This window comes from Rhinoraja longicauda, chromosome 9 (genome assembly GCF_053455715.1).
Source record: "Rhinoraja longicauda isolate Sanriku21f chromosome 9, sRhiLon1.1, whole genome shotgun sequence".
NCBI classification, from domain to species: Eukaryota; Metazoa; Chordata; class Chondrichthyes; order Rajiformes; family Arhynchobatidae; genus Rhinoraja; species Rhinoraja longicauda.
The window spans coordinates 63,880,704-63,893,004 of NC_135961.1; the positions used below are offsets into that span (position 1 = coordinate 63,880,704).

Sequence of the window (12,301 nt, forward strand, 5' to 3'; positions counted from 1 at the left end):
TGCAGATACTTACTGATACAGAAAAAGATGCGTGCTAAGTTGTATTGAGAGCCTGGCTTGCGAATAGTCTGTAGTTAACAAATAGGCTGGAAAGGTTGTGGGGCCCTGCTATTGGGGGCCTAATGGCGCCAGGTACATCAAGTGAAGAACAGGGAAGACACATTCCTAAAGGCATTAGTCCTGGTCCCAATAAGCTGTAGTCAGTTAGCACCTTCCCACTAGAGAAAGCCTGCTAAAGGAGCAAAAAAAACCCAAAAGCATTTAACCCTTTCAACTGACTACCCATGCATTGCTTCTGATAACGTTATAAACTTCTATCAGCTCGCCCCTCTGCCTCTAAAGCTCCAGAGAAAACAATCCTAGTTTTCCCAATCTCTCCTTTTAAGGAATAACCTCTAATCCGAGCAGCATTCTGATAAACCTCTTCTGCAACCTCTCCGACGCCTCCACATCCTTCAAGGGGGCAAGTAGAACAGCATACTATGCTCTAAACACAGCCTATAAAGTCCTATAAAGCTGCAACATTGCTTCCTGACCCTTAATTTCAATGCCCCGTCTGATGAAGGCAAGCACACCATATGCCTTTTTTTACTAATCTATCTGTTTGTGTTGCCTTAGCAGTTCAAAAAGGACTAGCACCTTCTCAGGGTAAGGAGAGATTGACAACACCTAATAGTCCTTCCAGTGAGGCAAACATTTAGACTGGAAAAATGTGATGCAATCCTCACTTAGTAAGGCTTTTGGTATTCACTGGGTGAATAACTCTTCTGCTATCTTCATAACCATTTAAATACATACACTTTTCAGTAATGTGTAGGAAGTAACTGTAGATGTTGGTTTACAATGAAGATACACAAAATGCTGGAGTAACTCAGCGGGACAGGCAGCATCACTGGAGAGAAGGAATGGATGATGGTTTGGGTTGAGACCCTTCTTCAGACCGAGGGTCAGGGGAGAGGGAATCTAGAGATATCGAAGGGTAAGGTGTGAAAACGACAGATCAAAGCAGACGATGGTAAGGAAATGTAGAATGGTTCATTGTTAGCTGTGGGGAAGGTGACAAGGAGGCATACAATCAGTAAAATTAATCCGAAGGACAGTGAAATTAGTCGGAGAACTATGGTGGAGGATGTAAGCCTCCTTGTTTGAAGAGTCTCAACCCGAAACGTCATCCATTCCTTCTCCCCAGAGATGCTGCCTGTCCTGCTGAGTTTCTCCAGCACTTTGTGTCCACATTTCAGCAATGATTATTGAGGATGTTAATGGACGCACTGTCAATTTTTCCCATCATTAATCTGAGGGCATAATCATCTGTTAAAAATCAACCATCATAAAATTTTGCTCATTGTTATGAATCAAGTCAGTCACTAGATCAATCCTCATTGAAGTTGTGTACATATTCATGATACCCAGGCTGCCATTGCAGAATCTTTAATGCACAATACCCAACACAATCTTTATTGCATTCAGGCTCTAGGTATAATGTTATAATTTGCTTAAATGTATACGGGAACGTTTCTTAATTTGACAGTTATAGTAATTTGAATGGAATGATTTATATCCAATTTAACCGAGTGCAAGTAACCAAAACATGTTTGTGACACATTGGATTTTTGCTTTTTCATTAAATTACATTAACAAATGATGCAAACGTTATTGGTACTTAGAGATTGATTTTATTCCAAATAAACAGAAAACCAAAGACCTTAAATCAACTACAAATATTTAACAGTTTATCACGCCATTTTGAAGTTTACTTCTTGAATTTACTTACATATGAATAAAAAATAAATATTTGCATGGAGTTAAACAGAACCTAGCAACAAGCCGAGGAACAGTTAAAAGGTAATTTTCAAAATGTTTATATAATATGCGAGGAATACTGGAAATTATTCCCATCAAATATTGAGAAGAGATTTCTTTCAAAAATAAAATCGATGTTACGGAATAGATAAAAGTGACTGCTATACGAGCTTACAAAGAGGTTGAAGGACTATTTTGAGATTTTTTGAAACATACTCCAAAAAATTAACACTTCAAAGAAAGCCTATGATGCACAATAGAAGGCATAGAGAAAGAAATACGTATAAAATACATCATTGTAGAAACAAAGACTGACAGGCTACTCTAGTCAAGCCTGCTGCATGCACGGTGGTGCAGTGGGTAGAGCTGCTGCCTTACAGCGCCAGAGACCCGGGTTCGATCCTGACTATCGGTGCAGTCTGTACGGAGTTTGTATGTTCTCCTTGTGACCGCATAGGATTTCCCCAGGTGCCCCGGTTTCCTCCCACACTCCAAAGACCTACAGGTTTGTAAATTAAATGGCCTTGGTAAAAAAAAAAATTAAAAATCGCTAATGTGTAGGATAGTGCTGGTGTATGAGGGTCACTGGTCGGCATGGACTCGGTGGGCTGAAGGGCCTGTTTCCGCGCTGTATCTCTAAAGTAAACTGAGCTAAAAACCTATAGAAAACAAACCAGACCAACATTAGATGGGTCAGACCACTGCACTATAAAGGCAATTCAGTGGTCTTTACGTGTAAGAATTGTAAGCTTAATATTCCAGCATGGGAGAAGAAGCAACATCACTATCATTCAACATTTTTCTGAAAAATCTCCCAAAAAAAGAAAATTATCAAGAACTTGAATCACATTCTATACCTCCACATGCAGATTACCTTTTTGGTCCCCAATAGTTAATTCTCTCAGTTATTTTCTTACTCTTTATGTAGCAATAAAACAACTTTTTTGAAAGGTTTTCCCCACCAGTTTTGTTCTTATAGTTTTACATTTTCTGTTGCATTAAGCTCTAAGTGTTCCATATAGGTTTTTTTTTGTCTTTATGCATCTTTTCATCCAAGGGCTCCAAGTCTGGCAGTTCTCTCTTCATTGCAGGAGCATAAATTGTAAAAATTGTCCCTAGTGGGTGTAGGATAGTGTTAATGTACGGGGATCGCTGGGCGGCACGGACTTGGTGGGCCGAAAAGGCCTGTTTCCGGCTGTATATATATGATATGATATGATATGATAACCACCCTGAATCCCTTGAACCTCCTTAAATACCTCCTATTGCTCTGAGGCTGATTAATTTCCACTCAGCTGAGACCAGTCCACTCTTGCTGAGTCACTTTACAATTTAGTCTAGTTCAGTTTAGAGACACAGCACGGAAACAGGCCCTTCGGCCCACCGAGTCCGCGATGACCAGTGATCCCCGCACATTAGCACTAATCTACATACTAGGGACCATTTACAGTCTTTACCGAAGACAATTAACCTACAAACCTGTACATCTTTGGAGTGTGGGAGGAAGCCGGAGCACCCGAGGAAAATCCACGAGGTCACAGTGAGAATGTACAAACAGCGTACAGACAGCATCCGTAGTCAGGATTGAACCCATGTCTCTGGCACTAGAAGGCAGCTACTATACCACTGCACCACTGTGCTGCCCCAAGTCCTACAAATCTTTACGAGAAAATAAAATCTAATACTGAAGCTTTCAGCCATCAATTATCTCTTTCACAAATGGACTTCAACTCATGAAGTTAGGCGCATAGCTGTTTCCTCTACACAAACACTTTGACAATGGATCGTTTTAAAGGAACGCCATTTGGGTGAAAAGATGGAGAAACGAAGGGAAAGAATTACAGAGCTTCGGGCTTACATGATTGCAGGTACTGCAGGTACCAGCACCTCAAGGACCGCAGTGGTTCATGAAAACAACTAATTACCACCTTCTCAAGGGCAACTATCTATTCCTCTCATGATCTTCTATACCTCTATAAGTTCAGTTTAGTTTAGTGTCACATGCACCGAGGTACAGTGCAAAGCTTTTGCTGCATGCTATCCAGTCAGCAGAAAGCAATACAATGATTACAATCGAACCATTACAGGGTACAGATACATGATAAGGGAACAACGTTTCGTGCAAGGTTAAGCCAGCAAAGTCCGATCAAGAATAGTCCAAGGGTCACCAATGAGGTAGATAGTAGTTCAGCACTGCTCTCTGGTTGTGGTAGGATGATTCAGTTGCCTGATAACAGCTGGGAATAGGAAGTTAAATGCTGGCACAACCTGCGAAGACCACATCCCTTGATGAAGAGGACAGACATTGCAGAAGATACAAGGTGCAGCGGGAACATGGTAAATTTTGTAATGTGACTTGGGACCTAGGAGGCCACTGTTTAAATGCACATCACATTTGATCTTTGATCAAACCCTCTCCTCTTTGATCAAACCCTCTCCTTCTTTGATCAAACCCTCTCCTTCGACAAACACATCAAACACATCACAAAGACAGCCTTCTTCCACCTCAAAAACATTGCCCGTCTCCGTCCATCCCTCTCCTCCACAGCTGCAGAAACCCTCATCCACGCCTTCATCACCACCCGTCTGGACTACTGCAACAGCCTCCTCTATGGCGCACCCTCAAAAATCATCAGTAAACTTCAATACATTCAAAACTCCGCTGCCCGTCTACTCACCCACACCCCGATCCGTGACCATATCACCCCCGTCCTTTACAAACTCCACTGGCTCCCCATCCTCCAGAGAATCCAGTACAAAATTCTCCTCATAACCTACAAAGCCCTCCATAACCTGGCCCCATCCTACCTAACCGACCTCCTCCACAGGCACACTCCCACCTGCACCCTCCGCTCTGCTGCTGCACATCTCCTATCCCCCCACATCCGGACCAAACTCAGATCCTGGGGGGACAGGGCTTTCTCCATCGCTGCTCCCACCCTATGGAACTCACTACCCCAAACCGTTAGAGACTCCTCCACACTCACCACATTCAAAACATCGCTGAAGTCTCACCTGTTCAATACTGCCTTCAACCACTGAAGGTCACCTCACCTTCTGTCTCCTTTCTCTGTTCGTTTACTTATTTACTTATTTATCTATTTATTCATTTCCCTATGTTCTCTAAATCTCTGTAAAGCGTCTTTGAGTATATGAAAAGCGCTATATAAATAAAATGCATTATTATTATTATTATTATCACAGTCTGAAGAAGGGTCTCGAGCCGAAACGAGATCAGTCTGAAGAAGGGTCTCGACCCGAAGCGTCACCCATTCTTTCTCACCAAGATGCTGCCTGACCTATTGTCTATTGTCTATAATAATAATAGCACATAACAATGTTATTTCACTTATTTATGAACAACTAATGATGTACAATACAGGACATCCATGATGTCTGGGCTGAACATGACACCAAGATAAACTGATCTCCTCTGCCTGCACATGATCCACATCCCTCCATACCCACATGCCTATCCAAAAGCCTCTTAAATGCCACTATCGTTTCTGCTTCCACCACCACCCCTGGCAGTGTGTTCCAGGCACGCACCACTCTCTATGTAAAAAAGAACTCCGCTCATCTTTAAACTTAGCCCTGGGAAAAAGGTTCTGACTATCTACCCTTTATTCCCCTTTATTACTTCCATAAAATATCATTTATTTGTCATTTGCAGGTCAGATAATAGTGTCCTTTCTCCTTGACTTTCTTACATACCTGGCGAGAATAGGTCATTTTAAAAGGTCAATAAACACAAAGTTCTGGATAAACTCAGTGTGTCTGGCAGCATCGGTGGAAGGAATGGAAAGGCGATGTTTCGGGTCGGGACCCTTCTTCAGACCTTTTAAACAGGTCGACGATGGACACAAAATGCTGGAGTAACTCAGCGGAACAGGCAGCATCTCTGGAGAGAAGGAATGGGTGACGTTTCGGGTCGAGACCTTTCTTCAGACTTCAAGCAGATCGTAGCACAAGGGTAGATAGCACATATTCATGGAAATTTAAATCGGCCGATGGAACAATGAGCACAGCGTTTACAGATGCGACCCACACCAGTCACAAGCCACATGATAATGTATTCAAGCGACACATAGGTTGGTGTCAGCTGCAACACACACCACTGCTGTTCCTCGTACAAATAAACTGAGCCCGCAAAATACTCTCTGGAAACCATTGGGAGGGGACCTTATACTTCCAGTCCTGTGAATATCCATAGTTATTTTCAAGTATGTCTAGTCAGAGCTGAACTATAACACTCTGGATTTCCTACTTGAAATTCTAACCCGTTTTTAATGCTGCTCAAAATTGAATGTGTACAACGAATGTCTCAAACACAAACAGTAATTAACAAGTGAATTTGTCTAATTGTAAACACATGCCGCTTGCTGCCATTCTGCTTTGCCCAAAGCTTTCAATAAAATAATCATCTGAAATCATTCTGATGAATGTTCAGCAATGGCATTAACGAGAGATGACAGGAACAAATTCACAGAAATTGTCCTTGCCTTGACTAGGGCCAGAGCAAAACAGGCAGAAAGAAAGGGAAACAAAGCAATCTACGCAAAGATTTTGCAAGTTACAAGAATTATCCAGCACCTATTTACAAAATGCAATCATTCTTGTTTATAAATTATCACTACTACCCTGCAGAAAATGCCAGAAACTCAGGAGATCAGGCAGTATCGGTGGAGTAATTCTCGTTTATTATATTGTTTACCATGCACTATGTTTACATATTCTGTTGTGCTGCTGTAAGTAAGAATTTCATTGTTTTCCTCTGGGACACATGACAATAAAACACTCTTGACTTTTGTCTTCATCTGAAATGTTAACTCCTTTTCCCTTTCTGTAGAAGCTGCCTGACCAGCTGAGCGTTTTCAAAATTTCTGCTTTTAGAAACATAGAAAAATAAGTGCAGGAGTAGGCCATTCGGCTCTTCGAGCCAGCACCGTCATTCAATATGATCATGGCTGATCATCTAAAATCAGTACCCCGTTCCTGCTTTTCCCCATAATCCCCTTAATTCCTTTAACCCTAAGAGCTGAATCTAACTCTCTCTTGAAAACATTCAGTGAATTGGCCTCCACTGCCTTCTGTGGCAGAGAATTCCACAGATTCACAACTCTCTGGGTGAAGACATTTTTCCTCATCTCAGTCCTAAATGGCCTACCCCTTAAGAGTCAGACTGCACAGAACAGGCCCTTTAGCCCAACTCTCACATGCCAACTAAGATTCCCCATCTACTCTAGCCCCACCTGCCCGCGTTTGGTCCATATCCCTCTGTACCTGATCAAATTTATTTTCATTTTACTTCAGATTTCCAGTAAACTGCAATTTTGTTTTTATTTTCAATACATTTTCAACACGGTCTTTTCTTGATTCAGAAGACTGTTTCAGACAGCACTGTTTAATTTCCAGCAAAAAAAAACTTTCCCTTACTTCAAGCTCTCAAATTAAATAAATTATAGTGTACTATGTGACATGCAAACTGTATATAAAACCATCATTGCACAAAGCCTATTTCAATACAATTCAGACCTGATCAGAAAGGGTTACTGCGATCAAACTGAAAAATAGCAAAAACAGAGCGTATTGAAATTCCATATTTTAAAGCGACTTGCATTAAGGAACAATGATATTTCATGACACCAGCAATACGACTCACGGCTTTGAAGAAGGGTTTGCAAAGCCCACAGCAGCTGTCAGATGGGAGTACACCTGTTTTTCTCCAGGGTGGACGCAGGTACATTGACAACCCCTGGGCACAGCAAATAAACCCCCAGCCTCACATACACACGGTGCAAAGTGGACTAATCCATCCCACGCTCTTTGTCTGCTCACGGTGGTCGGGGAGTTAATTTTTCTCGCTCTCTCTCCCTCCCTCCCACACACACACCATGTTTGGTGCAAAGCTCCTGTTAGAGGCGGGCTCTCGTTTCTGTCTCTCCCCCATTCATCCTCCCACTTGCACACCCTCTCCCTCATTCCCTCCCCCTCTCCCGCTCTCCTTCCCTCCCCCTCTCCTTCACTCTCCCTCCCCCTCACCATTCTCCCCTTCCACTCTCTCCCCCTTCCTTCCTCCTTGCTCTCTCCCTCATTCCTTCACTCTCCTTCATTCCACCCTTCCTCTCTCATTCCCTCCCTCATTCTCTCTTCCCCATCCCTCTCTCCCTCACATTCTCTCTCATCCTCTACCCTTCTCTCTTCCTCTCCCTCATTCCCTCTCCCTTCCTCATTCCCTCTCTCCCTCCCATCCCTCTCCCCGCTTATTTTCGCTCTCCATTCCCTCCCTCCATCTCTCTCGTCCCTCACTCCTCCCCCCTCATTCTCTCTCCCTCCGTTCCCTTCATCCCTGCCTCCCTTTCTCCCCCCATTCCATCCCACATTTCACCATTCTCCCCCATTCTCTCTCCTCCCCTTCATTCTCTCTCCCTCCTTCCCCATCATCTTCATCACTCTCTCCCTTCCTCTCTCCCCCTCGCTCCTTCTCTCTCCCTCTTGCCATCTCTCTCCATCCTTCCCCTCCCTATCTCCCTCCTTTTCCTTCATCCCATTCCATCCCACCCACTTTCCCCCTCATTCTCTCTCTCTCCCTCCATTCCCTTCATCCCTACCTCCCCATTCTCTCTCATCCCTCTCTCCTTCCCCCTCTTCCTCTCTCCCTCCATCCTTCCCCCTCCCTCATTCATTCCCTCTCTCCTTCCCTCTTCCCCTCTCCCTCCATCCTTCCGCTCCCTCCCTCCTTCCCCCTCTTCCTCTTTCCCTTCCTTCTCGCTCCCTCCCTCATTCAGAGAGGGATAGATAGAGCTCTTAAGGATAGCGGAGTCAGGGGGTATGGGGAGAAGGCAGGAACGGGGTACTGATTGAGAATGATCAGCCATGATTACATTGAATGGCGGTGCTGGCTCGAAGGGCCGAATGGCCTACTCCTGCACTTGTCTATTCCCACTCCTTCCCTCTTCCTCTCTCCCTCCACCCTTCCCCTCCCTCCCTCATTCATTCCTTCCCCCTCTTCTTCCACTCCCTCACTCATTCCCTCCCTCCTTCCCCCTCATTCATTCCCTCTCTCCTTCCTCTCTCCTTCATTCCCTCCCTCCTTCTCCCTCTTCCTTTCTCCCACCATCCCTCCCTCCCTCATTCATTTCCTCCTTGCCCCTCATTCATTCCCTCCCCTCCTTCCCCCTCTACGTCTCTCGCTCCATCTGTCCCGCCTTCATTCCCTTCCTCCTTCCCCCTCGTCCTCTCTCCCTCCATCCCTTTCATTCTGTTCCTCCTTCCTCCCTCTCTCACCCTTTTCTCTTCCTCATTCTTTCCCCCCCCCCAACATCCCTTCCTCTTATTACTCTTTCCCCCTGCCCCGGATGTGTGTGTGAGTGAGTGTGCGTAAGTGTATGAGTGTGTATTAGTGTCTGAGCAAGCGTGTGTGTGTATGTTTGTGAGAGTGAGTGTGTGTGAGTGTATGTATGTGTGTGTGTACGAGTCTGTGTGAGTGCGTGTGTAGGTGTGTGTGTGTGTCTATATGAGTGTGTCTGCGAGTGTGTTTGTGTGTATGTGAATGTGAGTGTGTATGTGAGGGGTGTGTGTGTGTGTGTGAGTGTATGTGAGTGAGTGTGTATGTGAGGGGTTTGTGTGTTTGTGTGTATGTGTGTGTATGTGAGTGTGTGTATGTGAGTGAGTGTATGTAAGTGTGTGTATGTGAGTGAGTGTATGTAAGTGTGTGTTTGTGAGTGTGTGTATATGAGTGAGTGTATGTAAGTGTGTGTGTGTTTGTGAGTGTGTATATTAGTGAGTGTATGTGAGTGTGTGTATGTGTGAGTGTGTGTGTGTGTATGTGAGTGTATGTGAGTGAGTGTATGTAAGTGTGTTTGTGAGTGTGTGTGTATGTGAGTGTGTGTATGTAAGTGTGTGTGTGTGTGTTTGTGAGTGTGTGTATGTGAGTGTGTGTGAGTGAGTGTATGTGAGTGAGTGTATGTGAGTGAGTGTATGTAAGTGTGTGTGTGTGTGTTTGTGAGTGTATGTAAGTGTGTGTGTTTGTGTGTATATGAGTGTGTGTATGTGAGTGTGTATATGTGAGTGAGTGTATGTAAGTGTGTGTGTGTGTATGTGAGTGTATGTGTGTGAGTGTGTGAGTGTATGTGAGTGTGTGTATGTGAGTGTATGTGTGTGAGTGTATACCTGAGGCCGCTGCTGTTCCCCGCTGCCTGCCGGCCGGGCGGGCGGACGGCACCGTTCCCGTTATCCCGCCTGCGCCATCTTACTCTGTGTGTGTGTGTGTGTGTGTGTAGGGGGGGGGCGGGCGGACGGGCGGGGAGAGCGGGCTGTGATCCCGGGCCCGGGGGGAGCGGGGAGTGTGCGCGCTGACTGAGTGCGGGGCCCGGGGAGCGCGCGCTGACTGAGTGCGGGGCCCGGGGAGCGCGCGCTGACTGAGCCCCGGAGCCCGGGGAGCGCGCGCTGACTGAGTGCGGGGCCCGGGGAGCGCGCGCTGACTGAGTGCGGGGCCCGGGGAGCGCGCGCTGACTGAGCCCCGGAGCCCGGGGAGTGTGCGCGCTGACTGAGTGCGGGGCCCGGGGAGCGCGCGCTGACTGAGCCCCGGAGCCCGGGGAGCGCGCGCTGACTGAGCCCCGGGGCCCGGGGAGTGCGCGCTGACTGAGTGCGGGGCCCGGGGAGCGCGCGCTGACTGAGCCCCGGAGCCCGGGGAGCGCGCGCTGACTGAGCCCCGGGGCCCGGGGAGCGCGCGCTGACTGAGCCCCGGGGAGCGCGCGCTGAATGAGTCCCGGGAGCGGGGAGCGCGCGATGAGTGATCCCTGGGAGCGCGAGCGGTGATCCCCGGGAGCGCGCGCTGAGTGATCCCCGGGAGCGCGCGCTGAGTGATCCCTGGGAGAGCCAGCTGTGATCCCCGGGAGCGGGGAGCGCGAGCTGTGATCCCTGGGGCCCAGAGAGCGCTGACTGACTGAGCCCTGGGGGAGCGCGCGCTGAGTGATCCCCGGGAGCGGGGAGAGAGAGCGCGCGCGCACGGGGAGGGGGTGGGGGGGAGAGAGAGCGAACCCGGGCGCCGTGCATGCATGCATGCATGGGAAGGGAGGACTAGATGCAAAGAGCGTAGGTCGGGTGCAATGAGCCAGGGAGCAGCGGCAGACAGACACACACACACACACACACAACATGCTGGAGACTGGCACTGAGATGCTGCTGGCTGCGGGACAGGCAGCATCTCTGGAGACATGCAAAATGGGTGACGTTTTCGGGTCGAGACCCTTCTTCAGACTAAACAAGAGACCTTCGTCACCCATTCCTTCTCTCCACAGATGCTGCCTGGCCCGCTGAGTTGCTCCAGCAATTTTGTGTCCATCCTCGATTTAGGCTTGTATGCACTGGAATTTAGAAGGATGAGGGGGGATCTTATTGAAACATATAAGATAATTAGGGGATTGGACACGTTAGAGGCAGACTGCATTGGTGCTACCTCTTACACCCATGCAGAACTCACTGACTTTATACACTTCACCTCCAATTTCCATCCTGCTCTTAAATATACCTGGACTATCTCTGACATCTCCCTCCCGTTTCTGGACCTCACCATCTCCATCACAGGAGAAAAACTAGTGACAGACATTTATTACAAGCCCACCGACTCGCACAGCTATCTGGACTACACTTCTTCCCACCCGGTCCCCTGCAAAAAGTCTATCCCCTACTCCCAATTCCTCCGTCTACGCCGCATCTGCGCCCGGGATGAGGTGTTTCACACTAGGGCTTCCGAGATGTCCTCGTTTTTCAGAAAACGGGGCTTCCCCTCCTCCATTATAGATGAGGCTCTCACTAGGGTCTCTTCTACATCCCGCAGCTCCGCTCTTGCTCCCCATCCCCACACTCGCAACAAGGACAGGATCCCCCTCGTTCTCACCTTCCACCCCACCAGCCAGCGGATCCAACATATTATCCACCAACATTTCCATCACCTACAACAGGACCCCACCACTGGCCATATCTTCCCATCCCCTCCCCTCTCTGCGTTCCGCAGAGACCGTTCCCTCCGCAACTCCCTGGTCCACTCGTCCCTTCCTACCCAAACCACCCTAACCCCGGGCACTTTCCCTTGCAACCGCACGAGATGCAACACCTGTCCCTTTACCTCCCCCCTCAACTCCATCAAAGGACCCAAACATTCTTTCCAGGTGAGACAGAGGTTCACCTGCACCTCCTCCAACCTCATCTATTGCATCCGCTGCTCTAGATGTCAACTTATCTATATCGGGGAAACCAAGCGCAGGCTCGGCGATCGCTTCGCTGAACACCTGCGCTCGGTCCGCATTAACGCAACTGATCTCCCGGTGGCCCAGCACTTTAACTCCCCCTCCCATTCCCAGTTTGACCTCTCTGTCATGGGCCTCCTCCAGTGCCATGGTGAGGCCCGCCGGAAGTTGGAGGAGCAGCACCTCATATTTCGCCTGGGCAGTTTGCGGCCCGGTGGTATGAACGTCGACTTCTCCAACTTCAGATA

General features: G+C 47.6%; 1 protein-coding gene across 6 annotated transcripts in view; it reads right to left on the reverse strand.

Annotated features, from left to right (window-relative positions):
• Positions 1 to 10,077, reverse strand: part of pak5 (p21 protein (Cdc42/Rac)-activated kinase 5) — a 150,676-nt gene extending 140,599 nt beyond the window's left edge. For 2 of the 6 annotated variants that reach the window (XM_078405631.1, XM_078405639.1), the window contains exon 1: positions 7,466 to 7,599. The gene's annotated coding sequence lies outside the window, so the exon portion shown is untranslated. Of the gene's footprint in view, positions 1 to 7,465; positions 7,600 to 9,975 lie in introns of those variants that run through there. The other 4 variants (XM_078405632.1, XM_078405635.1, XM_078405633.1 and 1 more) reach the window with 4 other exon arrangements.
• Positions 10,078 to 12,301: the final 2,224 nt, after the last annotated feature.